Here is a 17,217-nt window from a genome sequence, read left to right as displayed (position 1 = left end):
AGCCGCCGCATAACAGCGTAGTTGCCTGCTAACTTCGAAAGAAGGTAGATGCGGTCCCTAGCGCAACTTATGACATCGTCGAAAATCAGTGCGGTCGGGAGAGCTTTGGTAACCCTGTTAAAAAAACGGAAAAAATGGAGGCGGTACAACTGTAGAGAGATCTGCCTTCACCAACATGCATAAGCAATTCATTAATAGTTTATATATGCAACTGATTTCCGGGAATTATATATATGTGAATTACAAAAAACAAATACTAAAAAAAAAAGTTGCATGGCGCGAGATTCGATCCGGCGACCTTCGGATCATGAACCCGAGCGCTTACCGCTGCGCCACGACGCTGTAGAAAACTATTTATCGTAGAGAGTATTTCACCGCAACGGTTTCTTTTAACTGTCGATTTTCTCGACAACGGCTGAGAAGTGCATCTTGGTGCTTTGCCACATTACACCTCTGGCCATGAGTTTTTATTATGCGCAGGATGAATCGAATCTGAATTTCACAATTGGCGGCCTCCCCTTGTAAGCCCCCCCTATTCTAACTCCGACTTTTGCTGTTGCACAAGGATTAAAAAAAACACGCGAACTGACTCTAATCAACCCTGCCAGTGGAGTAGAAGAGAGTTTGGCACCTGCAATAATTTAATTTGATAAATAAGTTAAATAAACGAAGGTTTCATTAACATAGTGAGAAATGATGGGTTGCTCTACCGATTAACAGAATGAAAGTTCTGTCCATAATAACAATATGATTTATTTAGACTAAACACAAAATAATAAAAAAAAACACATGAAACATTTATAATACATCAAATTGGCTCAAATTGGAGACTCATACAAACACTGTGAAGGTGAAGTTGTCCCTAAACTAGATTGTGAGGTTTAAGACGAAGTGGTATGTGGAGCCAATTCCTTGCCACTCAAATCTTAAGAGAGACACAGCTAGCCCAACATTAAATTGCATCTACTCAAGACAGAACAAAGTTAGAAAAAGACGAACAGGCGCGCTCTGCTGAGCTCTGATTATCATCTAGGAAAATCCCTATCTGCCGTTGCTGCGGATATACATTACCAAACCGTCTTCTTAACTGCCAGAACACAATCTGGCGTACCGGTGGTGATGGCTGGTTACTTCGACGTCCTCGACCGAAAGACGAGAGCCGACTACTCCTGAGCACCCGTACAGGCCGAACACAGAACATTCCCGCCCCCATGACAGTGGCCGTGGTTAAACGTTCCAATCAGCAACTCGAAAACCGGCGGAAAATTCCACTCCATTGACGGAGCACTACCGTTCCACCAATGGAGATTCTTGGCGCCAATTTCTGCGCCGATTTTGCTACGTCAAGGAGCTATGCCCTGAGCAAGCCAATCACAGTTACTATTTTGCAGAAAGTGCGGGAATTTTCCCGCCACAACTGCCTGGGTACACAAGTCATTCCCACGCCTCGCTGGTAGCCCGCCAGAAAGTGTTTTCACTAAGATTCTGCGAAGTAACGGAACCTCTAGCCCAGCCGCTACTTCAGGCCCCGGCGGGCGTGTCTCTTGACAATGTCGGCGTCTGGAAAGCATTCACTCGACTGCCTCACACACGTCGGCTTAACCCTCTCGAGATCAGTGGAGCCCGCCTGTCACCGGACCACCTGGGTGACGAGAGACGCTGCGTGGGAAGTCCGCGTGTGAAGGAATAACAACTTTCCACCGCATGCAATTAGAGAGGAGAATCGTAAGATAGAAATATGAGAGGGGGCTCATGCCACCTCTCAAGTGTCGTATGGTCTTCACACTTTTTGGGATTGTTACTCTTTGGGATTGGGACTATTTATGCTTACGAGAAAGTCTTCTGGCCATTCCTCTTTGGCATATTAATGATATGTTTTCTCACAGACCATAATGCGAAGAAGTAATCAATATCACGGAGATTGCACTGATATCGGTTTTCCAAATTCTGTTGAACAGTTAAAACAAGACGAAAATTTTTGTCCATAGCGTCAGTCACTACTGGATATTTAGCCAAACGAAAAGCAGGAGGACGTCGCAGCCTCGATGGACATAAATTCGACGCTGAAAGCGCAGCCTTATTGCAGTGAACAGTCGCTATTGATGAACGTGGCTTACAGACTTCGAGCCGGAATTTAATACAAAGACCAACTAGTAAACAACTTCACGTCACATTTGCTATGAACGAGTTCAGCTTCCCAGCGACTTGTTATCACCATGTGATCATCAAGGCAAATTAGGTACAATTTTGGATAAAGTTCAGCTCAGTATAGTTTGCTAACTTACAGCAAATATTATACAGAAACAGTTGAAATCCCGACCTCACTTGCCCGAAGCAGGACAAGTCATTCTTCTTCACAGCAGCTGCTCACACATCGGGATAGAGGTAGCTCAGAAGCTGGTCGAGTATGACTTGGAAATTAAAACTTCGTGCTCACAGCAGTACGAATATGAAGTCACCGAACTTGGACACATTCATAGAGCTTTAACAGCCTATTCTAGAACGTCGTTTTGCTTCTCTGGAAGGAATCTGTGACATGGTTACCCAAGATATTTGACAGAGGACTAGAAAGTGCTTTGGACTGAATAAAAACGGGTTTCCAGCCATTGGAATTTGGTCGTTGAGAAACAGAGAAATTTTATTGAGATACTGTAATACAAATAAATATTAGGTTAAACGAAGTAGTTCTTTACTACTTCTGAAACGACCCTCAAATTTTCTAGCCAAACGCCCATCGTCAGTTTGATAAATCTCCGTTATCGATGCAATAACTTCTGGTTTGAATTATGACTTCTGAATAATGCATAATAAATGCTCTGTAACTGGCCAACAAATGGTTCAAATGGCTCTGAGCACTATGGGACTTAACTTTTGAGGTCATCAGTCCCCTAAGGACATCACACACATCCATACCCGAAGCAGGATTCGAACCTGCGACCGTAGCGGTCGCGCTGTTCCAGACTGTAGCGCCTAGACCCGCTTGGCCACTCCGGCCGGCTAACTGGCCAACAAGTGCCAATAATTACTGCAATGAGATGACTTATGAATAATGTTCTGTAATGCGCCATAAATGCTATGCCAATAATTACTGTAGTGAGTGTAGTTGCCTTATGAATAATGATTTGTAATAGTCCATAAATACTATGCCAATAATTACTGCAATGAGATGACTTCTTAATAATGTTCTGTAACACTCCATACATGCTGTGTAACTGGGCAATGAGTGCCAATATTGTTCAAATCGGATGATAGTAGTGTAATTCTGAATGATGACTAGCATAAGACTTAATGTATCCTTCACCTTCTGACCTAATTACCACCAATTACTACGATATCCTTATGTCCTGTCTATTCTCATGATCATGGAGCACTCTATTTGGTTTTTGCACTAATTCTACATTGAGTTAAGATTATGGATTCTACAAGAATGTGGTGTCGACTTATCAAGTTGTGCACCAACTTGAACGACAAAGATGTTATTATGGACCTACTGTTTGGTGTACCTAATGTACTACTAAAATGATAACATACAGTATTAGTACAACACTTTAGTGTCTTGGCTACACTGATAAATACTTCAGGGAAGGGAACTTTTAATTGTCTCACTTGGTGTTGTGCTTCTGTGGAAAGATATGGACTTTTAGTGCAGCTATGTGCAACCCACTGTGCTACAACCCTGATGATATCCTTCCCATTCTTTTCCTAGTTCTTGTAAAAATACTAAGCCTGTGAACTTTATTTCATTTCTTGTTGTGTTTAATTCTTGTAAAATGCGAAAGGCTTATACAGTGCGTGTGCACTTCATTTCATTTGTTAATATGATCAGTTCTCCTAAAAATGCTAAAGACTTTTACAGTGGTGTGCACTTCGTTTCATTTGTTAATATGATCAGTACTCCTAAATATGCTAAAAGACTTCTACAGTGCATATGCAGTTTATTTCACTTCTTAATATGTTTAATTCTTGTAAAATACTATAGACTTATACAGTGCATGTGCACTTTATTTCATTTCTCGGTGTGTTTAATTCTTGTAAAATGCTGAAGACTTATAGAGTGTGTGTCCACTTTATTTCATCTCTCAATGTGTTCAGTTCTTGTAAACATGCTAAAGACTTTTACAGTGTGTGTGCACTTTAATTCATTTCTTAATGTGTTTAATTCTTGTAAAAATACTTAAGACTTACGCAGTGCATGTGCACACTATTTCGTTTCTTAATATGTCCTTTGCTCAGTGTGTGTACACTTTATGTCATTTCTTAATATGTTCTGTACTTATATTATTTATCAATAATGTTATATATATGTATATACTCTGTGACTGTAGACTTAGTAAACTAAATAGATTTTAGAATAATTTGTTGCTCATGGCAAGTCCAATTGACTTACCATCGCTGCCAAATTTTTACCCCCCCCCCCCCCTCCCCAGTGGAGGGTTATGTAAGAGGTCCATGGCTAAGGAACTTATTGCTAGCGTACTCGAGCAGATGTAATTGTGATGGATTGCTCACATGCTGCCTGCGATATGTATGCTACAATAAAATCGCAGACCAGAGAGCAGTGTCGGCTGCAGTAGGAGCACTGTTGGCTGCAGTAGTAGGAGTAATAGATCGAATTCGGGTGGTTGGGTCAGACATGGAGAGCGATGGGCGTACATGAATGATGTAGTATAAGGTAAAAGCAGCCATGCATATATGTAATTTGTAACAACTGATTTTGTACTATTGTTATATCAAGTCCCATGTAAATGTTTTAGAAATCTTTTAATAATAATCTTTCTTATAAAGATAACTTTTGATAATTATTCATCTGAATTTAAAGGACTAATTTCTTCTGTCCATGGTCATCCCTATTATCATAAAGAAAAATCAGTTGTTTCTTTTTATACGTAACAAATCTAGCGGCCAGCATTGCACTGGGATGTGCCAGACAAATTTCTTATAAGAGCAGATGTGTAAGTGTTATCCGGCGACTTCATTGAGGTAACATTTTTCAATTTATTCAGAACGACTTTGCAGGGCCATGACGCAGTATTGCTGACGTCCAGAGTTACCAGTTTAGGTTCACGGTCAGTTAACTATTGAAAGGTTATATGTGAGCCACAATTTTTACAGAAACCAGATTGCAGTTATAAGAGTCGAGGGACATGAAAGAGAAGCAGTGGTTGGGAAGGGAGTGAGACAGGGTTGTAGCCTCTCCCCAATGTTATTCAGTGTGTATATTGAGCAAGCAGTAAAGGAAACAAAAGAAAAATTCGGAGTAGGTATTAAAATCCATGGAGAAAAAATTAAAACTTTGAGGTTCGCCGATGACATTGTAATTCTGTCAGAGACAGCAAAGGACTTGGAAGAGCAGTTGAATGGAATGGACAGTGTCTTGAAGGGAGGATATAAGATGAACATCAACAAAAGCAAAACGAGGATAATGGAATGTAGTCGAATTAAGTCGGGCGATGCTGAGGGAATTAGATTAGGAAATGATACACTTAAAGTAGTAAATGAGTTTTGCTATTTGGGGAGCAAAATAACTGATGATGGTCGAAGTAGAGAGGATATAAAATGTAGACTGGCAATGGCAAGGAAAGCGTTTCTGAAGAAGAGAAATTTGTTAACATCGAGTGTAGATTTAAATGTCAGGAAATCGTTTCTGAAGGTATTTGTATGGAGTGTAGCCATGTATGGAAGTGAAACATGGACGATAAATAGTTTGAACAAGAAGAGAATAGAAGCCTTTGAAATGTGGTGCTACAGAAGAATGCTGAAGATTAGATGGGTAGATCATGTAAGTAACGAGGAAGTATTGAATAGGATTGGGGAGAAGAGGAGTTTGTGGCGCAACTTGACAAGAAGAAGGGATCGGTTGGTAGGACATGTTCTGAGGCATCAAGGGATCACCAATTTAGTATTGGAGGGCAGCGTGGAGGGTAAAAATCGTAGAGGGAGACCAAGAGATGAATACACTAAACAGATTCAGAAGGATGTAGGCTGCAGTAGGTACTGGGAGATGAAGAAGCTTGCACAGGATAGAGTAGCATGGAGAGCTGCATCAAACCAATCTCAGGACTGAAGATCACAACAACAACAGTAACATTTTATTATTCCGAGGTTACGGAAGTAAACTGTTGGGAGGTTACAACCTCTCACCTAACTGCTGTGGTAGTGCCACGCAAAACAACAACGGGTACAAGCACCCTCCACGAGAAGCACGACCACACAACAACACCACTGCCTCCGAATTTTACTATTGGCACTACACACACTGGCAGATAACGTTCACCAGGAATTCGCCATACCCACACCATGCTATCGTATCGCCGCCATTTGTACTATGATTCATCACTCTGCACAACTTTTTCCCACTGTTCAATTGTCCAATGTTTATGCTCCTTACATCAAGTGAGGTGTCGGTTGGCATTTATCGGCGTGATGTTTCGATTATGAGTAGCTGCTCGATCATGAAATCCAAGTTTTCTCACCTCCCACCTAACTGTCATAGTACTTCCAGTGGATCCTGATGCAGTTTGGAATTCCTGTGTGATGGTCTGGATAGATGTCTGCCTATTACACATTGTGACACTCCTCAACTGTTGGCAGTCTCTCTGAGTCAACAGACGAGGTCAGCCTGTACGCTTTTGTGTTCTACGTGTCCCTTCATGTTTCCACTTCACTATCTCACTGGAAGTAGTGGACCAATGGATGTTTAGGAGTGTGCAAATCTAGCGTTCAGATATATGACACAAGTGACACCCAATCATCTGACTACAGTCGAAGTCTGTGAGTTTTGCGGAGTGCCCCATTTTGCTCTCTCACGATGTCTAATGACTACTGAGGTCGCTGATATGGAGTACCTGGCAGTGGGTGGCAGCACAATGCACTAATATGAAAAACGTATATTTTTGCGGCTGTTTGGATACTTTTGATCTCATAGTGTAGGTCTTAGATTAACATGTTCTTTGTGCTGCTTCGGCAGTACATAAAGAAGGGGAGAGACTGACAGATCAGCTGTTGTGGAAGATGCTTTGCAGCCAGACAACCACCACATTCGTTTTGATAGGACTCGTCTACGGCAGCTACACGCGGATATAATGAAATTCTGTACACAGAGGCCATAGAGGTTGTTTAACATCCAAAGAATTTCAGTAGAAAGGAGAGGGCTTGAAAGTGAATGACATCTGGATCCCTTGCCGATGATAACCGACTCCAGCCAATCGTACTCGGGTACTCAAAACATGTGACATCACGCCACTGCGTGTGAGCATGCGTTGACCGAATCTTGCTGCAGTCAGTAGCGAGAAAGGATATGAATCCGTCAGTCGAAGAAGCTACGACTCCCTCTCAAAACGTCCTCCCCAGATGGGGAAGAAACATGGGGTTTTACTATGAAACCCATTCCACCACGGCGTAATAGCCCAGAACATTTTACTAATTGTAACATTTCTGGTCGTAAAAGATTACATTTCACGTATCTTTCATTGGACAAGTGAACGTAGCGATAGTAAATTTCTGGAATAGGTAGTAACCTCACTAAGCTATCCACCCTTCCCCATGAACCTTTCACATTCATCCCATTAAGTACGACATCGACGTCACGTTTATTTAGTTCATCAGTTATGTTGCAAATAAATGCTTAACAACTTCTTCGCAAGTGTATGTGGCACCTTCTGGCCATATGTAGCCATCTGTATAACGTGCTTGCCCTTGGCTTGTGCAAGGCTACAGATGTTGTGTCGATTCCCTAAGGTCTCGACACAATGAGTGGCTAGGTGCACGCGAAACTAACGCAGACGGGCGTAAATTCTGAAACAGGAGACTGGATGAAAACTATAAAGAAAAGAAGAGAGATTTTAATATACTTAACTTTAATGTAGTCTTGTTCTTGTTGAAATACATCTCTTGCATAGTAGTAAGCAATTAGCACAGATACAACTGGCGCCTTGCTAGGTAGTAGCGATGGACTAGCTGAAGGCTATTTAATCTGTCTCTCGGCAAATGAGAGGAAGACGTGATACGTCTTGTCGCAAGCTATGTCGTCCGTACAACTGGGGCGAGGTCATGTCCGTGTCTTGTGACCTGCCCTGTGGTGGCGCTACGTTTGCGAATACACAGTGGCGACACGCGGGTCCGACATGTACTACAGGACCGCGGCCGATTTAAGTTACCACCTAGCAAGTGTGGTGTCTAGCGGTGACACCACAACAGACATCAGTGGTTCCTTCAGGTCACACCTGCTTAAGCTCGTACCCTGAGCCAGGTAGTGAGAAAGACAACGTTTTGCCAGCTGTGGGTTTGCCTACCTTGGCTTGTGTAAGACAACAGTCAGGAGTAGTTAATTAGGGTAACAGCATACGAGCTTGTCTCCTGAGTCAGGTGGTGGGAGGGTCCACGTCTTGCCAACTTTGGGAGTAGCATAATTCAGCTTGTGCGAGGCTACAGACAGAAGTTGTAATTCAGGTCAACCTTGGTGAAGATGATATCCTGAGACAGGTGGCGCGAGGGGCAGTGTCTTTCCAATTGTGGGAGGTGCCTACCTTGACATATGCAAGGCATCAGTCAGGGGTTTTTACTTCAGATCACCCGTTCTTGAGCTGGTATCATGAGCCAGGTGGTGGGAGTAGCTACGTCTTTCCAACTTTGGGGGGGGCCTACCTTGACTTGTTCAAGGCAACAGTTGGGGGTGGTTAATTCAGGTCACCTTGCTTGAGCTGGTACTTTGAGCCAGATGGTGGGAGAGCCATTCCACATACAGATCTGGATGGTTATAAAGCCACCAGCTCGCTATTAGTCTCTCAGTCAGTCTCGATCACACAGGGATGCCAACATGTGAGTAGTTTTTCCAAGTGGTGGGACCACCTCGACAGCACTTGTCTTGCAGCATACTACATCCTCTCGATTCTGGTTAGGCCCTTATTAAATTAGTCCCTGGGGTGAATAGTTGCAGATGAGAGATGTTTTTTCTCTAAAATGTGTATGTGCTTGCTTCAGTGTAGCATATGGCTCCGTTTAATTTCAAGGCACTCCCGACCCCTAGCTAGGTGCCAAATTCAATGTAATGAGCGCTGTTCTGGCAGGCTAATTTCCACTATGTTCTCACTACTAAAGGTATAAATAAAATCTTTTTATTTGTTTCTCTTTTCTATACATCCTTTTTCATAAAGTTGAGTAACGCCGGCAGGAAGGTTGTACGGTAAGTAGAAAGTCCAGTACCTTCAAGATTACTTGACACGAACCTCTCCTGCAAATAGGCAAAGAGGTCTGACCTGCTTAGGAATATCTCCCAGAAACGCTTCCTCTCCTCCCCTCCTCCCCCAAGAAGCTTCTGGCTACCTCCATCCTCTCACCTCCTCGCTTCCACATTACCACAATGACAGGGGCAGAGGTTAAGTTGATTGTTACTGTGGGTAGATGAGCCACAGTAGACCAGATCATTAGCCTATTCACTTCTTTTACAACTACAGCTGGCCAGTAGCCATACTTTCCACAATATCTTGGCCATGCCGTCGCCCCTCTAAGATACCGATACTCACTGCACATCAAACGACGACACAGGGACTGCGAATGGACTCAGAAATACCGCCATTCCTCGTTCGAAACATGAAAAATCTCTCCATGGACTGACAAGTCATGCTAGGGTTTGGTACAAGCCGGTGGTTGGATACGACGTCGTCGGAGAAGGCATCAAGAAAGGGGTCCCGCCTGTCAAAACATCGCATCATTCAGTTACTGGTGGGGGCCTTCTCCTATAAGGCATGCTTGCTTCTGACGAAATGGAGCCCCTGATACTCTACCACGAAGAAAGATGTGTGAAATTACCTTTCTGTAGCGCACATCCGTTTCTTCATATACAACATCCCACTGCGCCTGTACTGTGTCAAATGATTTCACGCATTGTCCACACTAAGAGGGTGCTTACATCGCCATCAAAGTTATTCAGTCTTACGGATCACTTCTGCGATGCCATCGAGCGAGATGTGCATGCCTTGGATGCAGCCCGTAATAACGTTCGTGACTTACAGGTGGAAATTGAATGGATGCGGATCAGATTGACCTCAACTGTATTATTATACAAATTAATGTGGGATCTGAACTTTAACGAAGAACGCGATACAAAGATCAGAATTATGTAAAACGTTGTACTTACTGAAAACTGTAGTCATCTTCAAATTTCGATGTCTTTTCAGGCAGTAAACATAATTCTACTAAATCTGTGCTATCAGATGTTAAAATTTGTTATTCTCTCACTTTGCAGAACGTTCTGGAAGATATTGGAAAACTCGAAATTAGCATAAAAATACTTGTGAAATTTCTACGAAACGTTTAACTATATAAAGTTGTCAGTATTGTGTCAAAGAGTCAGGGAGAACGTTATCAGGAAAAATAAATGTATGTTTAAAATGTAAATTAACGTTTCCTGCAATAATTATTTACAAAATATTTTATCTGCTTTTCGATCTAAGAAGGTGTTAATATTGTTTACAAAATATTTTATTTATTTGTTTATTATTTATATAATTGTTTACAAAATATTTTAACTGCTTTTCGATCTAAGAAGGTGTTAATATCTTAATTCTGCCTATATAGGTGTTTCAGGATGACGTTTCGAAAATTTGGTGAGAGGTTCCTTGCACCAAATCAAGGAAAAAATAAGTCCAGTAAACTTGAGTTCTAAAACGCTCATCTTAGGAGCTATGAGCACTTATTCATCCTCGGTACTGTGAAACACATATTTTCTCCTGCGTGCTCTCTACTTTCCATATTTTCGAAGGCGGTAGTATGGACCAAAACAAGAGAAAAAATTCTAATAACCTTTAAGTTCTATCATCACTTGTTTAATAGAAGAGATGTGTTTCACAGAAGCGCAGGTGAACAGGTGCTTATAGCTCTTAAGGTGTGCATTATACATCTCATGTTTAGCTGGACCTTGTTTTCTTGTTTTGGTCTATGGAACCTGCCTCCAAATTTTTAAAATGTCTGTCTGGAAACACCCGGTGTAAGACTTGTAATCATATTTTAGCGTAACAAGTACTTTATTCAGTCTGTAAAAGATGTGAAATAGTTAATCGTATTTCCAGTTATGTATTTCTTTCTTTCTTTCTTTTGCTTGTGCCGTTTTTCCCGCGGATACGCAGTGTCGGCATGGTTAATCGGATGTGGCAATGTTAGTTGAAGGGGTGGCCAGATGCCCTTCCTGCCGCCACCCCGTACCCTCCGGGAAGGAATTAGTGTACCCCAACTGTCTGCATCTAGTGTAATCCAAGGAGTAGTGCGAAAGCGTGCAGATGTCTGCGAGCCGTGTAACTGAGGCGGGACGTGGGGACCAGCCCGGTATTCACCTATGGGGATGTGGAAAACCGCCTAAAACCACATCCAGGCTGGCCAGCACATCGGCCCTCGTCGTTAATCCGCCGGGCGGATTCGATCCGCGGCCGGCGCGCCTACCCGAGTCCAGGAAGCAGCGCGCTAGCGCGCTCGGCTAACCTGGCGGGTTATTTCCAGTTATGTATTTACCTACACAATATTTTTCAGTCTTTTGACAGATAAATGTTATTCATAGAATGGAGGCAGCGCCTGCCAGTTCAGTGGAAGTCACAGTACGACTGCAGTATGTTTCGAACACAGTAAGCCATAGTTCGATTTGATAGGCTGTGTTAGTTGTTGAATAAATGTAATGTAACTAACTTCTTTGTTTGGTGAAATCTAAAGCAATAAGTGAAGAGTAACTTAAAATCGTGTTGTGTTAATAAACATCTTTTTTTTTCCTTTATTGTATTTCAATTCCCCATCGGGGCGGGCTGGCAGCAGCATAGGCGCTGCTCTTCAGCCGAAAGACATAGAACAAAACAATAGAAGACATTTAAAAACAGCAAAGGAGAGAATAAGGTGAACATAGATATAAAAAAGGGGAACATCATGGAAGGCAATAGACAAAAAACGGGGTGACTGTAAAATGGAGAGAAAAAAACTGTTTAAAAGTAGCACACATAAAAAGCCACACACTGCGACGGTTAAAAGAACACAAGGCACAGTAAGACTGGAGCATAAAGGTAGCGACGGACAGCATAGCACATAACGTAACACTGGCGGCGAACCGCAAGGCAGGACACAATTAAAACACACCTCTTGACGCACACGAGAAACAGCACTAAACAACACTGATGTGGCACACTGATGAAGAGCAACACAGAGGATCTGCCAGGCGCTAGGAGATGAGGGAGACCTGGAGAAGGGAGGGAGGGGAAGAGATGGGGGAGGTGAGCGGGGGGTGCGCGGAAGAGGGCCAGGTAGGGAGGGATGTGGGAAGGAGAGAGGGAAGTATGGGGTGCAGGGTCTCAGGGGAGGGGGGGACGGAGGAAAATCCGCTCTGGGAGAAGGAGGAAAGAGGAAAAGGGGGCCCTGGGGAGGGAGGGGGGGAACAAGGCCAGGCTATAGTTGGAAGGAAGGGTAGATGTCACGGCGAAGTTCGTCATCCGGGAGGGGGAGGCGGTGGAAATTGCCCTGATGAAAGAGATGGGGGGTGTGGAGGTGGAGAGAGGGAGGGATACAGCGATAGAGGCGCGGCAACGGGCGGGGGGTGGAGAGGAAGGAGGAAACCAGAGGGTGGGGGGGATCAAGCCTGCGAACAATGTAAAGGATGCGGAGATGTTGGAGGAACAGGAGGAGGTGGGGGAAGGGGATCAGTTCATACAGGAGCCGTGTGGGGGAAGGAAGGCGGATACGGAAGGCAAGGCGGAGCGCATGCCGTTCAAGGATTTGGAGGGCATTGTAAAAGCGGGTGGGGGCGGAGATCCAGGCAACGCTGGCATAACAGAGGATAGGACGGATGAGGGATTTGTAGGTGTGGAGGATGGTAGAAGGATGCAAGCCCCATATCCGATAAACATCTTCACAACGTATCCAGATAAACTATTAAGTTGCACGTCCCATAGATGAGCATAATTGTAAAACTGTTCTTAATTGTGCATTTGCCATTCGAACTCTTACCTCTTAACGATGTACGTCGTCAATTGTGCTAATAAAATCATCTGCAACTTTTCAAAGTTTACTATCTACAGTGATTACTGTGCAGTCATGAATCATCGACTACACACCGACCAGCGCAGTGCCACGAAACGGCAACAAGAAGGCGCTGACTCACGCGCCAATGGGAAAAGCGAGCGGCGCCACAACTCCAGGAAGACAGAGTTCAGCGCCTCAGTCAAAACGCTGATCGCTCCAGTTCGGTCGCAGACTTCGAGAACATCAATTCTGAGCAATAGGAAGACGTTACTTAGCCTGCGTTCTGCGAATATTAATATATTGTCAAAGTACTTGTATGCTGGAGGCACAGGAAACACAGGATTCAAGAGAAGTTAAGTTTATTTTCTTTTTAGAAATAAAGTATCTTTCTAATTAGAAAGTGTTTTGTACAGATGATTTTTGGTTGCTGCTGCCGCCCATCGCGACTTCTGTCCTCCCTCGTTTGTGTCGGTGCTGGCGCCCACAGTAGCTTACATAACAATTACAATTTTTTTCTTTCGCGGATTTTCGGATAGTAAATGTTACAACCGACGTCGGTGTCTAGTGGAGAAAAATGTAATTTGTTATTAGCACTTATCAAATTGCTAATTATTTTATCCAGATTTTGTTGTTTCGGCAGCAAGATTGTCTTAGGGTTCCTATTCAGCAACGGTGAACTACGATAACAGACTGAATGGATGGTTCAAATGGCTCTGAGCACTATGGGTCTTAACTTCTGAGCTCTTCAGTCCCCTAGAACTTAGAACGACTTAAACCTACCTAACCCAAGCAGCGTTGTCACTGCCTCAGCGAAAGAAACAGTGCCGTAACAAAAAATTCGGAAACAAATGGAACTTAAATACACACTTCCTTGAATTCACAACGATTACATGAAGTGTTGCTGGAAATGTGGCAGCAACAACATTTGTTCCCAGCCCTTGACTTCATAGCGTTTAAAGTAATTCTTTTCGGGCGAAAATATTGAGTTACTAAAATAAATATGGGATATTTACGTATCACGTAGAAAAAAATGGTTCAAATGACTCTGAGCACTATGGGACTTAACTGGTGAGGTCATCAGTCCCCTAGAACTTAGAACTACTTAAACCTAACTAACCTAAGGACATCACACAGATCCATGCCCGAGGCAGGATTCGAACTTGCGGCCGTAGCGGTAGCGCGGTTCCAGACTGAAGCGCCTTGAACCGCTCGACCACCCCGGCCGGCCAGAATGAATGGAGATTTCGTTTGCAGCAAGAGAGTGAAACACAAGGATATTGAGATGACGCAGTGATCATGAAATTTCTGAGTTGTTATTTGTGTAGATAACTTAGATAATGATTGAGGCCATAAATTCAACTGGTCCCATGTCATTTGTTTATGGCGCATGTATTTGTGAATTGTAGGGAGGCAACCACAAATAGCATTTTATCACGGAACGATTTATCCAATAAGTTACAGCTCGACTATTGAGATATGTTGCAAATTATAGTAGATATATTTATTTATTTATTTATTCATTTCAGTAGGTTAATTTCTGATGAGGTTCTTTCAGAATAGCAGGTTTACATACTGAAGACACTAACGTCTCATGAATATCCTCTACTCTTTGGATTATACACTCCTGGAAATGGAAAAAAGAACACATTGACACCGGTGTGTCAGACCCACCATACTTGCTCCGGACACTGCGAGAGGCCTGTACAAGCAATGATCACACGCACGGCACAGCGGACACACCAGGAACCGCGGTGTTGGCCGTCGAATGGCGCTAGCTGCGCAGCATTTGTGCACCGCCGCCGTCAGTGTCAGCCAGTTTGCCGTGGCATACGGAGCTCTATCGCAGTCTTTAACACTGGTAGCATGCCGCGACAGCATGGACGTGAACCGTATGTGCAGTTGACGGACTTTGAGCGAGGGCGTATAGTGGGCATGCGGGAGGCCGGGTGGACGTACCGCCGAATTGCTCAACACGTGGGGCGTGAGGTCTCCACAGTACATCGATGTTGTCGCCAGTGGTCGGCGGAAGGTGCACGTGCCCGTCGACCTGGGACCGGACCGCAGCGACGTACGGATGCACGCCAAGACCGTAGGATCCTACGCAGTGCCGTAGGGGACCGCACCGCCACTTCCCAGCAAATTAGGGACACTGTTGCTCCTGGGGTATCGGCGAGGACCATTCGCAACCGTCTCCATGAAGCTGGGCTACGGTCCCACACACCGTTAGGCCGTCTTCCGCTCACGCCCCAACATCGTGCAGCCCGCCTCCAGTGGTGTCGCGACAGGCGTGAATGGAGGGACGAATGGAGACGTGTCGTCTTCAGCGATGAGAGTCGCTTCTGCCTTGGTGCCAATGATGGTCGTATGCGTGTTTGGCGCCGTGCAGGTGAGCGCCACAATCAGGACTGCATACGACCGAGGCACACAGGGCCAACACCCGGCATCATGGTGTGGGGAGCGATCTCCTACACTGGCCGTACACCACTGGTGATCGTCGAGGGGACACTGAATAGCGCACGGTACATCCAAACCGTCATCGAACCCATCGTTCTACCATTCCTAGACCGGCAAGGGACCTTGCTGTTCCAACAGGACAATGCACGTCCGCATGTATCCCGTGCCACCCAACGTGCTCTAGAAGGTGTAAGTCAACTACCCTGGCCAGCAAGATCTCCGGATCTGTCCCGCATTGAGCATGTTTGGGACTGGATGAAGCGTCGTCTCACGCGGTCTGCACGTCCAGCACGAACGCTGGTCCAACTGAGGCGCCAGGTGGAAATGGCATGGCAAGCCGTTCCACAGGACTACATCCAGCATCTCTACGATCGTCTCCATGGGAGAATAGCAGCCTGCATTGCTGCGAAAGGTGGATATACACTGTACTAGTGCCGACATTGTGCATGCTCTGTTGCCTGTGTCTATGTGCCTGTGGTTCTGTCAGTGTGATCATGTGATGTATCTGACCCCAGGAATGTGTCAATAAAGTTTCCCCTTCCTGGGACAATGAATTCACGGTGTTCTTATTTCAATTTCCAGGAGTGTATACACGTCTAAACAGTCTTGTTTTATGCTGTAAGAAATTGCTGTAAGATTACACAGTCAAGTAAAAACTATTATAAAACTGTATAGCGTGGTTAAAATACAAAATTTTTAAGGCTTTCGTGGCCACTTGTTGGCAAACTGCCTATTGGCTTCTGTCTCGGGTTCTTCGGCCGACGTTCGTCTGACGGTTTTACTGACGTTTCGCCAGCACGAGTGGCTGGCATTGTCAAAGCTTCACCCTCCATTGCCGGTGGTGAACTGGAGCCGAGCTCGCGGCCGCAGACTATATGTACCTGCGGCGCCAAAGTCCGAGGGCATCTTCGCGGTCATTTCCGGTGCAGTTCTCCTCTTGCTACCTGTGACGGTCTTTCGCTGCAGCACGGGAAGCCAGGATCCGTTTACCTTAAGGCTTTCCTCTTTCTTGTTGAAGCTGTTCCCGTGTTTTTGTATTTCTACAGCTTCTCTGAATAGTGATAGTGGGTGTGATAGTGCTTCTCTACAGCCAGAACTTTAGTTTCGGCGAATTGTACTACGTGGTCGGTCTCACACAGTGCGTGCTCTGTCAAGGCAGATTTCTCCACCTGCCCCCACCTTGCAATATCGATTATGTTCTTTGATCCTAGTGTTGATTGATGGTCCAGTCATTCCGATATAAACTTTTCCGCATGTCCATGGTACGCAGTACATTCCCGACATTGCAAGTGGGTCCCTTTTCTCCTTTGCCGATCTAAGACACTCTTTGATATTCTTTGTCGGTTTGAATATCGTCTTCACACCGTGTTTGCGCACATACGGCAGATTATGTACGTCACTCTGGGAATGTGTGGCGGAAAGGCCGTACCCGACATTTCTTTTTCTGATTTGTCCTTTCGCCGAGTGTTTGTCTCTGTTACACTTTTAATATAACTTGTGGAGTACCCATTGCTCCTCAGAACAAAATGGCTCTGAGCACTATGGAACTAAACACCTGAGGTCATCAGTCCCCTAGAACTTAGAACTACTTAAACCTAACTAACCTAAGACATCACACACATCCATGCCCGAGGCAGGATTCGAACCTGCGACCGTAGCGGTCGTGTGGTTTCAGACTGAAGCGCCTAGAACCGCTCGGGCACACCGGCCGGTGCTCCTCATAACACTTTCCACGTGTCTGGGGTGATACGGCTCACATATTCGTTCTGATAC

The sequence above is a fragment of the Schistocerca nitens genome, chromosome 6 (genome assembly GCF_023898315.1).
Source record: "Schistocerca nitens isolate TAMUIC-IGC-003100 chromosome 6, iqSchNite1.1, whole genome shotgun sequence".
Lineage (NCBI taxonomy): Eukaryota > Metazoa > Arthropoda > Insecta > Orthoptera > Acrididae > Schistocerca > Schistocerca nitens.
Note: the sequence above shows the minus strand (reverse complement) of the source record.